The following is a 19,145-nucleotide window of genomic DNA, read 5'->3' as shown; positions in this document are numbered from 1 at the left end:
ATAATGAGTATTGAAATATTTGCATTTATTTTGATCATCTTATGTGCATTTTTCCTGTTTTCTCTATTGTCCTCTCTTTCCTGCATTCTTTAAGTTTTACATTCTTTTTTTTTCCTTTTGCACATGCTCTTTTCCATTCCCTGTTTTATAATTAATATGCTAGATATATTCTCTGAATTTATCAGTTTAGTGGTTACTCCAGCTGTCTTTATATGGTATTAATATGTCTGTGGTCAATAATGTGTTAACAGAGCAAAGGTTGATTTCTTGTTGACATTACACAGCTAAGTGGTCAGTGAGGAACTGTGAAGAATAAAAGATTGGCCACCTTCTAGCTGCTCCGCATGTGGCCTCCTATATCACCACAGAAGGGGAAGAGAGAGAGATGTCTTAGGTTGGATTTCCCAGAAACAGGCTCTGTGGCAAAAGATCTGCATGTGGGAAATTCATGAGGAACAATACTTAAGAGGGGGAAGCAGGCTTGGGTAGAAGAAGTTGCATCACAGGCCTCAGCTGATCCCCCAGGGAGCTCTGGAGTGGGGTTGATCCTTCAGAATTGTCCGCAAGGAGAAAAGAAGGCCAGGACTTTGTATCCATCCTCAGTGGGGGGTGCGCTGCCCCTTAGCAGCAGCATAATGTAGGCAATGTAGCAGTTTTCAGCCAAAAGTGATTTCCACTGGGAGATGAGTGGGTCAGTTCTTAAGAGTGGAAAGGTTGCATCCCACATTAGCAGTGATGCCAAATTAAACCATTACTCATGAATCATAGTTCTTAGATTTTTTTAAAAAATATTAATTAATTAATTAATTTTAATTAATCCAGGGCATCATTCTTTAACTGCCCTGGCCTGGAATTAATTGTAACCAGATATAGTCAACATGGCCCCAGCCTAACGACAAGAAGCTCTGAGATGTGTAAGAAAGCACTTATGGTATTTGGTGAGCACCAACTGTCTTTACTGTGCCCCACTTCTTGGATCTGAGGACTAGCGGCTTTCAGCAATTCTAGATATTAACAGGCCTAGACATTTGATGCTTTTGAATTTTGGTGCTGGAGAAGACTCTTGAGAGTCTCTTGGACTTCAAGGAGATCAAACCAGTCAATCCTAAAGGAATTCAACCCTGAATATTCATTGGAAGGACTGATGCTGAAGCTGAAGCTCCAATACTCTGGCCACCTATGTGAAGAGCCGACTCCTTGGAAAAGCCCCTGATGCTGGGTAAGATTGAATGCCAAAGGAGAAGGGGGTGGCAGAGGATGAAGGACATGAATTTGAGCACACTCTGGGAGATAGTGAAAGACAGGGTAGCCTGGTGTGCTGCAGTCTATGGGGTTGCAAAGAGTCGGACTCAACTTAGCGACTGAACAACAGCTATAGAAATTTACCAGTTATCTCTTCAAATATCACATCAGAATCATTGTATTTTCTCCTTCTAGAGAAATTTTTGCTATGTCTCTTATTTGCTTTTTCGCATCTTCTATTTCTTAATCTCTCTGACTGCATTCTGTATAGTTTCTTTGAATGTACTTTCAGTTGGCTGATTTCCCTGTCAACTTGGTGTAGTATGCTATTTATCCTTTCAATGACTTTTTATTTTAGTTATTGTTTTTAATTTCTTAAAGTTGCATTATCTTCTTTTCAAATCTGCTTGTTTATTGTTTATATGTTTAGCTCTTTCTTTAGAAATACTTGAACATAATTATTTTATATTTCAGTATCTGTTCTTTGGTCTCTGATGTCTCCTGTTTTTGCTGTTTCTCATTCGTGGCATTTTGTTTCCAGGTGTGTGCATGCTTGTATTAAAATAGAAATCCTTCAGAGAGGATTTGCATTTGTTTTGTTACTTGCCTGAAGAAACTACAAAACTTTGATTTCTGTTTGTAATCATGGTAAGTTTTCCACTTGAGATTTCTTGGACCACAGTGGTAGTATGGATTTGGACCATGAACCCCCTATGAAGATGAGCTGATGGTCCCGAATTCTTGGGAGAGATCTTTTTTTTTCAGAGAGACAACTTTTGTAACTGTCTTGTTCTGTCTGGTAGGATTTATTTTGCATTCACTTCTCTTTAGAGTCCTAGTTTTATTGATGAAGTCTCCTGTTAGATTCCCTGCTTTTGATGGGTCTTGGATTTCATCTTTTATTTGCAAAGCTTGGCAGCAGAAACTCTGATGGTGAAAGCAGCTTACCTCGTAGAGTTCCTGGTTTCCTTTGTTTGAGGGCTTTATGGCTTCCTTCCTTTTGTGCCATCTTGCTAATACATTTATCTAGTACATGATTCAGGCTTCATGTAGCATTTTAATTGTTTTCTTTGAGGGATCTTCAAGACATCTAATCCACCATTCTACCAGAACCAGAAATTCCCCAGCTATTCTTCCAGGCCCTTTCTGAATCACAAGGGTCCAGCAATCCCTTCCTTCTGAAAACTTTTATAACATTTAGCATATCCATGAAATGTTTGTAGCAATCCTTGACTCCACTAGACTGGATGCAGTGAAGCATCCTGGGCTTTTCAATCTAACTAACAAGGGTTTGCATCTTGCTTCTGCTATTTCTTCTGACCTTTGAAAATCCATCTCATAGAACTTCACCTTCCTCATCTGTAAAATGGCCTTGACAGTTGTTACCTTTCAGTGCTCTCATGATGAGCAAATAAAACTGCATTTTCTCCTGCCATGTGCTGGGTCTGAATCAGAAGAATAAATAAAGGTCACAGACTATATGTCTAAATATGTAAAAGTTAAAATGAAGCTCATAGTTACATAAATTCTACCTTGACAAATATACCTTCATAATGACAAAAAACATGTAAAGCTGTGATTCCCAGGTGGTGCTAGTGGTAAGGAACCTGCCTGCAAATGCAGGAGACCTAAAAGGTGCAGGTTCGATCCTTGGGGCAGGAAGATCCCCTGGAGGAGGACAGGGCAACTCATACCACTATAACTCATACCACTATTCTTGCCTGGAAAATCCATGGACAGAAGAGCCTACAGTCCATGGGGTTGCAAAGAGCTGGACACAACTGAAGCAACTTAGCACAATGCCAATAGAATGCCAAAGACAACTGAACTTAATCATTATTGTACATGTCTGGATATGATGTTGATGAATTAGTGATGTTTGGGTGGTATGATAGCACATTAAGAAGCAGAGACATTACTTTGTCAGCAAAGGTCCATGTAGTCAAGGCTATGGTTCTTCCAGTGGTCATGTATGGATGTGAGAGTTGGACTATAAAGAAAGCTCAGTGCTAAAGAATTGATGCTTTTGAACTGTGGTGTTGAAGAAGCCCCTTGAGAGTCCCTTGGACTGCAAGGAGATCCAACCAGTCCATCCTAAAGGAAATCAGTCCTGGGTGTTCATTGGAAGCACTGATGTTGAAGTTGAAACTCCAATACTTTGGCTACCTGATGCAAAGGGATGACTCATTTGAAAAGACCCTGATGCTGGGAAAGATTGAGGGCAGGAAGAGAAGGGAACGACAGAGGATGAGATGGTTGGATGGCATCACTGACTCAAATGGACATGGATTTGGGTGGACTTCGGGAGTTGGTGATGGATAGGGAGGCCTAGTGTGCTGCGGTTCATGGGGTCGTAAAGAGTCGGACATGACTGAGCAACTGAACTGAATACACATAATTCATAAATTTACATGTTTATTCTATAAAATATATTTTTCTTGCCTTCATTTTAGCAAAATTATGAGATAACGTTGTAATAAACATTATCACATAATTTGTGTTCTATTAACAGTGATGCCAAATTAAACCATTACTCATGAATCATAGTTCTTAGTTTTTTTTTAATTTTAATTAATTTCATTTGCGAGAAATTTCTGTTGAGTTTTTACTCAACTCTGCTGAGGCATAGGAACTGGAATTATCAAAAAATATTCTCAAAGCCACCTTTAGAATCAGAAATTACTATAAATTTTGCATGTCAGTTTCAAACATTGTAATGCAGTTTCATATAATGATTATAACTGAGCGGTAGAATTATTAAATATTTTAATTTCATATGAGTCATCTCTTATGTTGCTGTTTTCACTCTCTTAAAACAGTATCTATATCTATATGGTAGTTACTTGATTTTTTTTTAAGAAAAAATTATTATAAGAAAACCTGAAGGTAGTATCTTGCTCAGTTAACATTATACTTCAGTCAGCAATGTCCAGAAAAATAATTTCTGTGGGAATCAATTTCAGGATTGTTTGTGAATCTTCTATTTCATAGTCCATAGACGTTCTTGTGTCCTTATTTGAATTTTATTTTATTGAAATATCATTTTTGCTGAATATTTCATGTATGGTTCCTTTAGAGAAGTTCTAGAGATATTTAAAATAATAAATATACATTTTTAATCCCTTTAAAAGTGAAATAACCAAACCTAGATTTTTTGGAGGCTTTTGCTAAACACATCCCATAGCAAATACCTATGGACAGCTCAGGTTCAGAACTAACGTCATTTCCCACCAAAGGTGGGATTTGCTGTATTTGAGGACCTTCTGTTGTTTCACTGATTTCTTTATCATCTTGCCTGAATTTTATCTAAGCATTTAATGACATTTATTTGGCATTCCCATTGCATGCATAAGAGTAATTTATGGTCAGATTTGATATGTGTTTCAGCAAGATGTCCCGTATTGGGGAAGCTTCAGTGGATGTCATATATAATCTGTGAATTGTTTCAAAGCAAGGCATCAGTTGTCCTAGTAAGAAATCGAAACCATGTGCTACCATCTCCAGTTCTAAGAATGTGTTTGGATTTGGGGACAAATTTGACCTTGTATTAGTTTTCTCTTGTCACCATAACAAATTACCACAAATCTGATAGCTTAAAAAGAGGATAGACTATCATATAGTTCTGTCAGTTAGAAGTCTCACACGGGTGTCACTAGGCTAAAAGCGAAGTGTCAGTGGAGGCTTGATGGGGAGAATCTGTTATCTTGCCTTTTCCAGCTTCTGGCGACCACCCACATTACTTGGCTCCCGGCCTACTTCCTCCATCTTCAAAGCCAGCAGTGTTGCAGTTCTCAACCATTCTTCCATAGCCATATCTTCTTTCCTCCACTTTTAAGGACCCTCATGATTACATTAGGCCTACCTGGATAGTCCAGATAATCTCCCTATTTTAAGGTCGGTTGATTAGCAACTTGAATGCCACCCATGACCTTATCTCCCCTTTGCCATGTAACCTAACATATTTACAGGTTCTGGCAGTTAGGACATGGACATTCTTGAGAGGATATTGTTTTGCCTACTACAGATTTTCCAATCATGTTATCACAAGCTTGTCCATGGCAGATTTTTAAATCAATGCCTAGAATTTAAAATTGGTTTTCTAGTTCTTAGATCAAAGACTATATATTGTACTGATGGAATGTATCATTATACTGATATCATTATATATAGTCTATGTTATTATACTGGCGAAATGCTCCACTGTTTCTGCTTCATCACTTCTTCTGTAGATCAGCACTGTGTGTTATGCCCATCATTCAGTGGGACTTCTCACCCTGGCACACCCTACCTGCGCTGAGTAACACTTACTTTTTAAGAACGTGCTATATGTCTTTGTCTTTTTCACGTTATTGTTCACTAAAGTATTAACGCCCTTTGACTCCTCCATCCGAGATACAATGATCGTTTCCTTTCACTACTTTGTTCCCATCTTACATGTTTGGCCAGAAGAGATTTACTGTCCTCTTATATACCTATGGCATTGAATGTTTGGAAAGCATCTTTATTCCTGACTGAATACTGGACACATTTTTTAAAGAACGTTGCCCCCAGTGTTCTAAATTGACCTTTACCTGTAACTGCTTAATACCAACAATGGCTGGCTCTTGATTCAGTCTATTTACAGTTCTAGTAATTGTGCGTGGGTTGTGTACCAGTGATGTTTTATGCTCTTTAGGTTGAGAACTTAAGTGTTTTCTTCTACCAGGACCAGCCACCGTCTATTCCGCGTGAGACAGTGGCTTGGTGTCAGGCCCCGTGTCAGGCGTCTTGCGGAACTCACTAAATGACGGGTTACACTTGACACGGCAGTCTGGGGCCGCTCTGTTCCCCCCCATTCTCTCCAGGCCTCTGCCCACCAGCACCTACCAGGCTCCTCGCTGGCGTCTCACGGGCCCCTGCCTGACTTCTCATGCCCGAGTCTTTGGTTTCATCTCCACTTACCTAAAGGGCACCTCCTCTTGTGTGATGAACTAGATTCCAGGCAGGGAGGGGACAGCACGATGCCGAGCCGGGAGCCTGGGCTGGAGGCCAGAGATGGCGGCGATGTCTGCCTGCCCTGGGAGCATGTTGGGAACGCAGACGCCCCCGCCCCACCAACCGCCCCGCTGATCTCAGACACCTGCAGGAGGGCGGTGCAGAGGCGCTGGCTTAGAGACTTTGTCACTCAGCCTCACCACTCGCAGCTTGTCTTGGTCAGCTCAAGCTGCCATAGAAAGTAGCACAGGCTGGGTGGCTTAAATTTCTGGTGAGCAGAAATTTATTTTCTCACAGTTCTGGAGGCTGGAAGTTCCAAATCAAGGTGCCAGCAGGGTTGGATTCTTCTGAGGTCCCTCTTTAGCTTGCAGAGGCCACCTCCTTGCGATGTCCTCCCTTGGTCAGCCCTCTGCCTGCACATCCATGGGGTCTCCCTGCATGTCCAGATTTCCCCCTCTTGTGAGGGACACCAATTAGATTAGAGTATCTCTCTTGTTTTGACTTTATCACCTCTTTTTTTTCCCCTTAAAAAATTTTTTTTTATTTTTAAGTGAAACAAAGATGAATATTTTTAATGATAAAAGGTAAAATTCACAAAAAGATAGACATCATAAATGATTAGACACCTAACAACAAAGAAACAAAGATGCATAAAGCAAACATCAGAAGAAATATAAGGGAAAAGAAAAAAAATATATAGTCATAGTGAGACATATTAATAGTTCTCTGAGAATATTTTATCAAGTGCAGAAAAAATAATAAGAATAGAAGCATCTTGAATGATGTCATTAATAATTTATATGATAAATTTATATTAATTTTATATCCTATACAAATGTATTTAAAATTTTGTATCTCATACATTGTTATTAGATTTCCACAGGACATTAGAAAAACTGGCTAGAAGATAAACCTTACTAAGTTCCAAAAAGTAGAATTCTGGTTTTTTTGTGATTCAGTTATACATATACACATATATTATTTTGGGAAATACTTTCAATTATAGCTTATTACAAGATATTGACTATTGTTCCCTGTGCTATACAGTAAACCTTTGTAGCTTGTTGCATATCTATTTTTTTAATTAGACATCTAGCATTCTATTCATACTAAGTCACACAAGTGGAATCAAAATGCCATAAAGGTTTTAGTGAGGATAAAATTCTTAAGTTTTCTAAAAATATACATTATACTTATTATTTATATATAGGTATACAAAAGCTTTTCTACTATGCTTGATAAAGACTTGAGAAAGAACATCAAAAAAAAAGGAGATGGAGAAATCGGAAAACATAAACTAAGTGAAATGGGAGACCGAATATGAAATAGGAAAAGTGAAACAAACTAGGTAAAAGTAAGAGATTCTCATATAGTCCAGGTGTTTTTAAACATGGCTGCTCATTAGAAACATACCTGGAGCTTTGGAGGAAAAAAAACAATACCTGGGCATTTGTATTTTTTAGAAAATTCCAAGATAATTCTGATATGCATCTGGATTTTAAAAAGTGATTGCAGGTTTTTCTATTAAATGATAGTTTTGGTGATACAGAATTCTGTTATTTTTCTGTTGAACAATCCTGATACAATGGTACTGTGTAATAGTTACATAATCACAATAGTAAAGGACGTTTATCAGTTTTTACAATCAATAGCCAGACATAAAATAAAAGATAATTATAATTGCAAGCCATAATGGAAACATGATTAACCTAACAATATAAAATAATTACATACACTTTGGAGGGTCAAGCAGAGTGATGTGGTAAGTGGAAGTGCATACATGCACATGTTTTCATCTGTTCAGACAGTCCATGTCTTTTGGTTGGTGCATTTAATCCACTGACGTAAGATAATTATCAATATATATGATCCTGTCACCCTGTTTGTTTAACCTATACCCTGACCACATCATGAGAAATGCTGGGCTGGATGAGTTACAAGCTAGAATCAAGATAGACGGGAGAAACATCAACCACCTGAGAAACGTGGATGATGGCACTCTAATGGCAGAAAGTGAAGAGGAGCTAGAGAGCCTCTTGATGAGGGTGCAGAAGGAGAGTGAAAGAGCCAGCTTGAGACTAAATATTAAAAAAACCAAGATCATGGCATCCAGCCCCATTACTTCATGGCAAATAGAAGGGGAAAAGGTGGAAGTAGTGACAGATTTCCTCTTCTTGGGCTCTAAAATCACTGCAGATGGTGACTGCAGCCATGAAATCAGAAGACCATTGCTTCTTGGCAGGAAAGCTATGACAAACTCAGTATGTTGAAAAGCAGAGACATTACTCTGCCGACGAAGGTCTGTAGAGTCAAGGCTATGGTCTTCCCAGTGGTCCTGTGTGGTTGTGAGAGTGGACCATAAAGAAGGCAGCATGCCAAAGAATTGATGCCTTTGAACTATAGTGCTAGAGAAGACTCCTGAAAGTCCCTTGGACGGCAAGGAGATCAAACCAGTCAATCTTAATGAAGATCGACCTTGAATAATCACTGGAAGTACTGATGCTGAAGCTAAAGTTCCAGTATTTTGATCATCTGATGGGAACAGACTCATTGGAAAAGTCCCTGATGCTGGGAAAGATTGAGGGCAGAAGGAGAAGAGGGCATCAGAGGATGAGATGGCTGCATGGCATCTCTGATGCAATGAACATAAACTTGGGCAAGCTTTGGGAGATGGTGAGGGACAGAGAGGCCTGGTGTGCTGCAGTCCATGGGGTTGCAAAGAGCTGGACACGATTGGGTGACTCAACAACAACAACATGATCCTATTACTGTTTTCTTAATTGTTTTGGGTATTTTCTATAGGTGGGTCTTTTCCTTCTCTTGTTTTCTACCTAGAGAAGTTCCTTTAGCATTTGTTGTAAAGCTGGTTTGATGATGCTGAATTCTCATATCTTTTGCTTGCCTGGAAAGCTTTTGATCACCTCAATAATCACCTCTTATAAAACTATCCCCATGGGACTTCCATGGTGGTCCAGCAGTTAAGAATCCGCCTTGCTATGCAGGGACACGGGTTTGATACCTGGTGGGGAGGGAGCTAGATCCTACATGCCACAAATAAGTTTGTATTCTGCAACTAAGACCAGGTGCAGCCAAATAAACAAAAATAAATATATATTTAAAAACACTGTCTCCAAATACAGTTACATTCTGAGGTGCCGGAGGTTAGGGCTTCGGTATATGAATTTTGTTGTTGCTGTTGGTCGGTCACCCAGTTGTGTCTGACTCTTTGCGACCCCATGGACTGCAGCACGCCATGCCTCCCTGCGCCTCACCATCTCCTGACACTTGCTCAAGTTCGTGTTCTTTGCATTGCAGATGCCATCCAACTGTCTCATCCTCTGATGCCCTCTTCTCCTTCTGCCCTCAATCTTTCCCAGCATTGGGGACTTTTCTGATGAGTCATCTGTTCCCATCAGATGACCAAATTACTGGAGCTTCAGCTTCAGCATCAGTCCTTCCAGTGACTATTCAGGGTCTATTTCCATTAAGATTGACTGGTTTGATTTCCTTGCCATCCAAGGGACTTTCAGAAGTCTTCTCCAGCACCACAGTTCAAAGGCATCAATTCTTTGGCATGCTACCTTCTTTATGGTCTGGCTATCACAACCGTACATGACCACTGGGAAGACCATAGCCTCGACTATATGGACCTTTGTCGGCAGAGTAATATCTCTGCTTTTCAACACCGTCTAGTGTTATGGGAGATACAATTCAGAACAATGACACCACTTTAAAGAGAAACAACTAAGGTTCAGAGAAGTGTGTGACTGTCTACAATCACACTGCAGGCTGAGAGGGGAAAGCTTCATCTCCAATGAGTCCTCCAGGGAGGATCGTATGAAAGACCAGGACACAAAGTCTAATGTCTCAGCTTTGCCCCCACTAATTCTGGGATCTTGTATAAATGCCTTCACCTCCCTGGACCTTAGTTTCCTTTTTTGTGAAATGGGGAAGGGAAAAAACTGTCCCTCACTAGGCCGTGAGGATTCAGTGAGATCTAGACAGAAAATGCAAATTACTACAAAAAATGCAGGCCTGTGGCCTGATAACCCCACTCTGGCAGCTTCTCCGCTTTGCCATCAAAATCCACTCTTACTTACCACTAGCCAGGTTCGATTATTTTCCCCAGGTGATTTGCAGTTTAATAGCTGGAAACACCAAGGGTTTGAAATAGTCACAGTGGAATTTCAGGCATCAGCTGGCAGGCTCACGGGGCCTTTCTTGGAAGCCGAGTGTGTGGCAGGCACTAAGCGGAAAACCCACTGACGTACCCTTCCACCTGGCTGCCTGGGGGTTCTCGCTCCTAAATTATAGGCTGCACACAATTTGATTTCATTTCACTCTAAATTGGTTGGCCTGCAACCAGGGAGGCAAGGTGGAGTCGAATCAATTCTGCTGTGCAAATAAGCCAGCGTCTGCTAACTCGGGGCTGCCTAGAAATGAGGCCCATTTACAGAGCATTAAGGCAATGACTGTGGTTTGCCTTTTGGGGTCAAACTAGGCACGAATGCAAAATTGTTTTCAAATGTTTTGTTGTTCAGATTTATGTAGCATGTAAATCCTAGGGACCGAGGAGCCTTGTGGGCTACAGTCCATGGGCTCACAAGAATTAGACGTGACTTACTGATATCTATTCTGTGAGGATCTACTCGATGCAAAGCGCTTTGCTGAGGCTGGAGCCAGACTATGGAGAGAACTTGTCTCCCTGTGCTTGGAGGGGTTCAGGGCTGGAGTGGACCTAACAGTGCCACCTAGTGGGCGGAAGGGCAAATTGGGGAGGCAGAGGCCGGTTGCTCGGTCGCTCAGTTGTGTCCAACTTTGAAACCCCATGGACTGCAACACGCCAGGCTTACCTGTCCTTCACCATCTCCTGGAGTTTGCACAAACTCATGTCCATTGAGTCAGTGATGCCATCCAACCATCTCGTTCTCTGTCGTCCCCTTCTCTTCCTGCCCTCACTCTTTCCCAGCATCAGTGTCTTTTCCAATGAGCCAGATCTTTGCATCAGGTGGCCAAAGTATTGGAGCTTCAGCATCAGTTCTTCCAATGAGTATTTAGGACTGATTTCCTTTAGGATTGACTGGTTTTATCTCCTTGCAGCCCAAAGGACTCTCAAGAGTCTTCTCCAGCACCATAGTTCGAAAGCATCAGTTCTTTGACGCTCAGCCTTCTTTATGGTCCAACTCTTACATCCGTACGTGACTCCTGGAAAAACCATAGCTTTGACTATATGGACCTATGTCAGCAAAGTAATGTCTCCACTTTTCATTACACTGTCTAGGTTTGTCACAGCTTTTCTTCCAAGGAGCAAGCATCTTTTAATATCATGGCTGCAGTCACCATCTGCAGTGATTTTGGAGCCCAAGAAAATAAAGTCTCTCACTGTTTCCATTGTTTCCCTGTCTATTTGCCATGAAGTGATGGGACCAGATGCCATGATCTTAGTTTTTTGACTGCTGAGTTTTAAGTCAGCTTTTACACTCTCCTCTTTCACCTTCATCAAGAGGCTCTTTAGTTCCTCTTTGTTTTCTGCCGTAAGGGTGATATCTGCATATCTGAGGTTGTTGATATTTCTCCCAGCAATCTTGATTCCAGCTTGTGCTTTATCCAGCCTGATATTTCGCATGATCTACTCTGCATAGAAGGTAAAGTAAGCAGGGTGACAATATATACAGCCTTGATGTACTCCTTTCCCAGTTTGGAACCAGTCCATTGTTCCACGACCAGTTCTAACTGTTGCTTCTTGACCTGCATACAGGTTTCTCAGGATGCAGGTAAGGTGGTCTGGTATCCTTATCTCTTTAGGAATTTTCCACAGTTTATTATGACCAGTCAAAGGCTTTAGCATGGTTAATAAAGCAGAAGTAGATGTTTTTCTGGAATTCTCTTGCTTTTTCTATGATCCAAAGGATCATGCAAACAGATGTTGGCAATTTGATCTCTGGTTTCTCTGCCTTTTCTAAATCCAACTTGAACGTCTGGACGTTCTCGGTTCACATGAAGCCTAGCTTGAAGGATTTTGAGCACTACCTTGCTAGTTTGTGAAATGAGTGCAATTGTGTAGTAGTTTGAACTTTCTTTGGCATTGCCCTTCTTTGCAATTGGAATGAAAAAGGACCTTTTCCAGTCCTGTGGCCACTGCTGAGTTTTCCAAATTTGCTGGCATATTGAGTGCATCACTTTCACAGCATCATCTTTTAGGATTTGAAATTGCTCAGCTGGAATTCCATCACCTCCACTCGCTTTGTAGTGATGCTTCCTAAAGGCCCACTTGACTTCGCATTCCAGGATGTCTGGCTGTAGGTGAGTGATGACACCATTGTGATTATCTGGGTCATTAAGATCTTTTTCGTATAGTTCTCCTGTGTATTCTTGCAACCTTTTCTTAATATCTTCTGCTTCTGTTAGGTTCATGCCATTTCTGTCCTTTATTGAGCCCATCTTGCATGAAATGTTCCCTTGGTATCTCTTAATTTTCTTGAAGAGATCTCTAGTCTTTTCCATTCTATTGTTTCCCTCTATTTCTTCTCTTCGTTCACTTAGGAAGGCTTTCTTGTCTCTCCTTGCTATTCTTTGGAACTCTGCATTCAGAAGGGCAGGTCAGATGTTGTTGTTTTGTGACAGAGTGGCTCCCTTCCTTTCCTTTATTCATCCTGTATCCATCTGGACTTTTTTTTTTTTTTTTTTGAGATCTGCTTTAAATGCCACCCCTATGGTGTGGTTAATGGGCTTTTCATCCATGTATCGTATCAGGATAGCTGGTTAGAGGGAAGCACCTTTTTTCCTTTTCTTTTTTAAAAATTGCAGTGTAGTTGATTTGCCGTGTTGTACTAAGCTCTGCTATACAGAAAAGTGACTCAGCTACACACATTTATGCATGTTTTGTATTCTTTTCCATTATGGTTTATCCCAGGAGATTATAGTTCTCTGTACTATACTATACTGTATAGTACTATACTGTACTATACAGTAGGGCCTTGTTTATCCATTCTAAATGTAATAATTTGTAACCACCAACTCCAGATTCCCAGTCCATCCTTCTCCCCATCCCTTCCCCTTTGCAACTGAAAGTCTATTCTCCGTGTTTGTGAGTCAGTGGTGTCATAGTTTAGATTGCACATATAAGTGACATCATATGGTATTTGTCTTTCTCTTTCTGACTTTTCACTTAGTCTGATAATCTCTAGTTATGGCGTTATTTTGTTCTTTCTTACGGCTGAGTAATATTCCATTGTGTGTATGTACCATATCTTCTTTATCTCCTCTCCGTTCATCTGCCAATGGACATGTAGGTTGTTTCCATGTTTTGGCTTTTGTGAGTAGTGGGAAGCAGGTTCTTTTAATCTGGGCTTAACCCTAGCCTTGCTGTAAGGCATCTTCCCCAGATCTGGGGCCAGATGCTTAAATGTGGTCAAGTTGTCCAGTGTGTGAATTTCCCAGCCCCTCTGTTCGTCTCTGGCTTTTGGCTCTGTCAGCATCCTCTCTGACCTCCTAGAATGCAGGGTCCAAAGAGAGAAGGCCAATACTGTACCCTGAGTCACTGTGGACAGAGTTTAGCTGACCTCCCCTCTGGGTCTCGTATCCACCGTCCAGCTGTAGCCATCACTGTGTCTAAGCTGTCCTGCAGACCTGCCTCACTTCCTCCCTTCCACCCCCACTTGCCTGAGGTTCTGCAGGCCCCTTATCATAAGACCTCCTACTGTATGAGATCTGCTAAACTTATTCATATGAAGAAGTGAATAATGAGTATCAGTTGCTCCTTTCTGGAGCCCTTGTATTTCAACAAGTGTCCAATGCTTTAATAAAAAAATTTTTTTTTAGGGAAGATAGCAAGAAACATAAGAAGTAGAATGATAGACCCATAGTTTGTGCTGGGGGCCTTCCACATGCCCACCAAGCAGGTGCCATCCTCACATGGGTCAAAGGCTATAGGCCATTGGCCTGTTTGCCTCCTTGTCAGCATGGACATCACCAGATGGCCAACACCAAAATCAGATTGATTATATTCTTTACAGCCAAAGATGGAGAAGCTCTATACAGTCAGCAAAAACAAGACTGGGAGCTGACTGTGGCTCAGATCATGAACTCCTTATTGCCAAATTCAGACTTAAATTGAAGAAAGTAGGGAAAACCACTAGACCATTCAAGTATGACCTAAATCAAATCCCTTATGACTATACAGTGGAAGTGAGAAATAGATTTAAGGGACTAGATCTGACAGACAGACTGCCTGATGAACTATGGACGGAGGTTCGTGACATTGTACAGGAGACAGGGATCAAAACCATCCCCAAGAAAAAGAAATGCAAAAAAGCAAAGTGGCTGTCTGGGGAGGCCTTACAGATAGCTGTGAAAAGAAGGGAAGTGAAAAGCAAAGGAGAAAATGAAAGATATTCCCATTTGATTGCAGAGTTCCAAAGAATACCAAGGAGAGATAAGAAAGCATTCCTCACCAATCAATGCAAAGAAATAGAGGAAAACAATAGAATGGGAAAGACTAGAGATATCTTCAAGAAAATTAGAGACACCAAGGGAACATTTCATGCAAAGATGGTCTCAATAAAGGACAGAAATGGCATGGACCTGAGAGAAGCAGAAGATATTAAGAAGAGGTGGCAAGAATACACAGAAAAACTGTACAAAAAAGATCTTCACGATGGTGTGATCACTCACCTAGAGCCAGACATCCTGGAATGTGAAGTCAAATGGGCCTTTAAGCATCACTACTAAGAAAGCCAGTGGAGTTGATGGAATTCCAGTTGAACTATTTCAAATCCTAAAAGATGATGCTGTGAAAGTGATGCACTCAGTATGCCAGCAAATTTGGAAAACTCAGCAGTGGCCACAGGACTGGAAAAGGTCAGTTTTCATTCCAATCCCAAAGAAAGGCAATGCAAAGAATGCTCAAACTACCACACAATTGTTCTCGTCTCACATGCTAGTAAAGTAATGCTCAAAATTCTCCAAGCCAGGCTTCAACAATACGTGAACCGTGAACTTCCAGATGTTCAAGCTGGTTTTAGAAAAGGCAGAGGAACCAGAGATCAAATTGCCAACATCTGCTAGATCATTGAAAACATAAGAGAGTTCCAGAAAAACATCTATTTCTGCTTTATTGATTTTGCCAAAACCTTTGACTATGTGGATCACAATAAACTGTGGAAAATTCCTCAAGAGATGGGAATACCAGACCACCTGACCTGCCTCTTGAGAAACCTGTATGCAGCTCAGGAAGCAACAGTTAGAACTGGACATGGAACAACAGACTGGTTCTAAATAGGAAAAGGAGTACATCAAGGCTGTATATTGTCACCCTGCTTATTTAACTTATATGCAGATTACATAATGAGAAACGTTGTGCTAGATGAAGCACAAGCTGGAATCAAGATTGCCGGGAGAAATATCAATAGCCTCAGATATGCAGATGATACCACCCTTATGGCAGAAAGTGAGGAAAAACTAAAGAGCCTCTTGATGAAAGTGAAAGAAGAGAGTGAAAAGGTTGGCTTAAGGCTGAACATTCAGAAAACTAAGATCATGGCATCTGGTCCCATCACTTCATGGCAAATAGATGGGTAAACAGTGGCAGACTTTATTTTTTGGGGCTCCAAAATCACTGCAGATGGTGACTGAAGCCATGAAATTAAAAGATGCTTACTCTTTGGAAGGAAAGTTATGACCAACCTAGACAGCATATTAAAAAGCAGAGACATTACTTTACTAACAAAGGTCCATCTCATCAAGGCTATGGTTTTTCCAGTAGTCATATATGGATGTGAGAGTTGGACTATAAAGAAAGCTGAGCACAGAAGAATTGATGCTTTTGAACTGTGGTTTCGAGAAGACTTTTTTTTTTTTGGAGAAGACTCTTGAGAGTCTCTTGGGCTGCAAGGAGATCCAACCTAAAGGAGATCAGTCCTGAGTGTTCATTGGAAGGACTGATGAAGCTGAAACTCCAATACTTTAGCCACCTGATGCGAAGAGCTGACTCATTTGAAAAGACCCTAAAAAAAAAATAAAAATAAAAAAAAGAAAAGACCCTGATGCTGGGAGAGATTGAAGGCAGGAGGAGAAGGGGACAACAGAGGATGAGATGGTTGCATGGTATCACCAACTCAATGGACATGAGTTAGAGTAGACTCCGGTAGTTGGTGATGGACAGGGAGGCCTGGCGTGCTGTGGTCCATGGGGTCATGAAGAGTCGGACACGACTGAGTGACTGAACTGAACTGAACTGAACAGCAGCCCTGGTGGGCAGACCGCTGCAAGCTGAGACTCCTGCTGCCCATTAGAGAAGGCTGTCCACTGTAATCTGGGAATGTCAGCAGAAACCATGGTGAATCAAAACCTAAAATTTTTTGATTTTAGCTAATCAAAAAATTAGCTAAAACCCAAACCTAATTCAAACAGTATTTCTTCACTGGACCTTGAACCAACTTTGTTCTTCCCCTCCCCCTAGTTGACCAGTTTCACCCAGAACTGAACCAAGATGGGAATGCCCCCACCATCTGGTTAAGCTAATGTCACCCATTTCATAGATGAGGACACTGAACTCTGAGACCCACGGCCCAGCTTAAAGTCATTTAGCACCTCACTGGCCCCGATTCGACTCTTTGCTCTGATATCTCCCTGCTTTCTCCAGTCATCCAAGAGACCACTTGACTCAGAATGTCAAGAGGTAGTAGAGGTTATGATACGTTGTTTATTCTTGTATTTTTTAAATTCTTTATTATTTTTTAAATCATTTTGAAAAATAGAAGTATAGTTGATTTACAGTGTTGTCGTGTTTCAACTGTATAGCAAATTGTATAAGCAAGTATAAAGAGAAGGTGTAAAACAAAGTATAAAGCAAGGTGTGCACTGAAACATACATCTATATTTACATACACATGCATTCTTTTCCATGTTCTTTTCCATTATAGGTCATTACAAACATTGTATCTTTTTGAATCAAGTTTCTCTCTTAAACTAAGAAGTTGGTAACGCGAATGGGAAATGAATGTCTAGGTTAGAATTCTCCCAGCCTTCCATTCCTCCCACAGCCCTAGAAAACCAGATGGAAACCTTTAAAATTTATCATGACTTGATTTACATTTGGTTCAGTTCAGTTGCTCAGTCATATCCAGCTCTTTGTGACCCCATGAACTGCAGCATGCTAGGCCTCCCTATCCATCACCAACTTCCGGAGTCTACTCAAACTCATGTCCATTGAGTCGGTGATGCCATCCAACCATCTCATCCTCTGTCATCCCCTTCTCCTCCTGCCTTCAATCTTTCCCAGCATCAGGGTCTTGTCAAATGAGTCAATTCTTCACATCAGGTGGCCAAAGTATTAGAGTTTCAGCTTCAGCATCAGTCTTTCCAATGAATATTCAGGACTGATTTCCTTTAGGATGGAGTGGTTGGATCTCCTTGCAATCCAAGGGACTCTCAGGAGTCTTCTCCAATACCACAGTTCAAAAGCATCAATTCTTCAGTGCTAAGCTTTCTTTATAGTCCAACTATCACATCTATACATGACTACTGGAAAAGCTATAGCCTTGACTAGACAGACCTTTGTTGGCAAAGTAATGTCTCTGCTTTTTAATATACTGTCTAGGTTGGTCATATAAGCGATTTACATTACATAAATTTATTGTCATTATTATTTGTCTCAATTAATCTACTCATTTTTATTTACCTTTCAAAGATTATAGCAACATTCAGCTAAATCAGTGGTTCTTAACTAGGGGAGGTTTTGCCCCAGGGAACATGGCAACTTTGGGAGACATTTTTGGTTGTCACGGCCTGGAAGGGGGGCATGGCAGGTGCTATTGGCATCTCGTAGGGAGAGGCCACAGATACTACTAACAATGCATAGGATAGCCCCCCAACAACAAAGAATTGGCCCCAAATGTCAGCTTTGTCAAGACCGAGAAACCCTGATCTGATCAAACCCTGATCTGATAACGCAAATCCTGCTGCTTCAACAAATGAAGCTCTTTCCTTTTCCATGTTCTTCCCAGCCTCCATCCCACCACGGGTACTTAAATGTCTGTAGTTCTAACCATCATGGCAGGAATACCGTTGACATTCCACTTTTGTTTCACATCCTGAGCTTTTGTTCCTCATGCCTCCTCATCTCCACAATTACCGACTGTTTTTCTTTTTAATTAATTTGTTTACTTATTTTGGGCTTCATCGGGTCTTAGTTGCGGCACACAAGCTTCTTGCTAGTTGTGGCGCTGGCTCCAGAGCAGTGGGCTCTGTAGTCGCAGAACATGGGCTTAGTTGCACCGCAGGGTATGGTGGTAAAGAACCCAGCTGCCAGTGCAGGAGACATAAGAGACGCAAGTTTGATCCCTGGTTCAGGAAGATCCCCTGGAGGAAAGCTTGGTAACCCACTCCTGTATTCTTGCCTGGAGAATCCCATGGACAGAGGATCCTGGTGGGCTACGGTTCGTAGCGTCGCAGAGTCGGACACGACTGAAGCGACTTGAGCATGCGTGTGGGATCTTAGTTCCCTGACCAGGAATCGAACTCACCTCCCCTACATTGGAAGACGGATTGTGAGCTACTAGACTGCCAGGTAGAGCCCCACAGTTACCGTTTTAAATGGCTGTAACGCAGTCCTCCACGCAGGTTGACACCCCATCTTTTATCTGACCAGTCCAAGTTTCTCATCCGGGGTGAGGTGGTTGCCAAGAGCCTTGCTAGATGGGCTGCCTGAGGTGGGGGGTGTTTGTGTGGGCCTTCTCCTCCACCTGCAGCCCAGGCTGATGCCATCATAGTCTTCATCAAAAGGCCTTTGTGAAGCGCTCTGGTGAATATACCTTGGGCCCCGGGGGGATCTCCTGCAGAGATCATCCTACCAGTGCCTGACATGCAGGGCTTGTTGGCTCAGACAGGCAGCATATATGTCAACCATCCGAAGACCTGGCTGTAGGCCC

General features: G+C 41.5%; 1 protein-coding gene across 4 annotated transcripts in view; it reads left to right on the top strand.

The window, feature by feature from the left end:
* The window catches only part of PAQR5 (progestin and adipoQ receptor family member 5), a 91,696-nt gene that overhangs the window by 51,740 nt on the left and 20,811 nt on the right, over positions 1-19,145 (top strand). The gene's annotated exons all lie outside the window — the stretch shown is intronic.

This window comes from Cervus elaphus, chromosome 12 (assembly GCF_910594005.1).
Source record: "Cervus elaphus chromosome 12, mCerEla1.1, whole genome shotgun sequence".
NCBI classification, from domain to species: Eukaryota; Metazoa; Chordata; class Mammalia; order Artiodactyla; family Cervidae; genus Cervus; species Cervus elaphus.
Note: the sequence above shows the minus strand (reverse complement) of the source record. Positions and strands in the feature narration are given on the sequence as shown.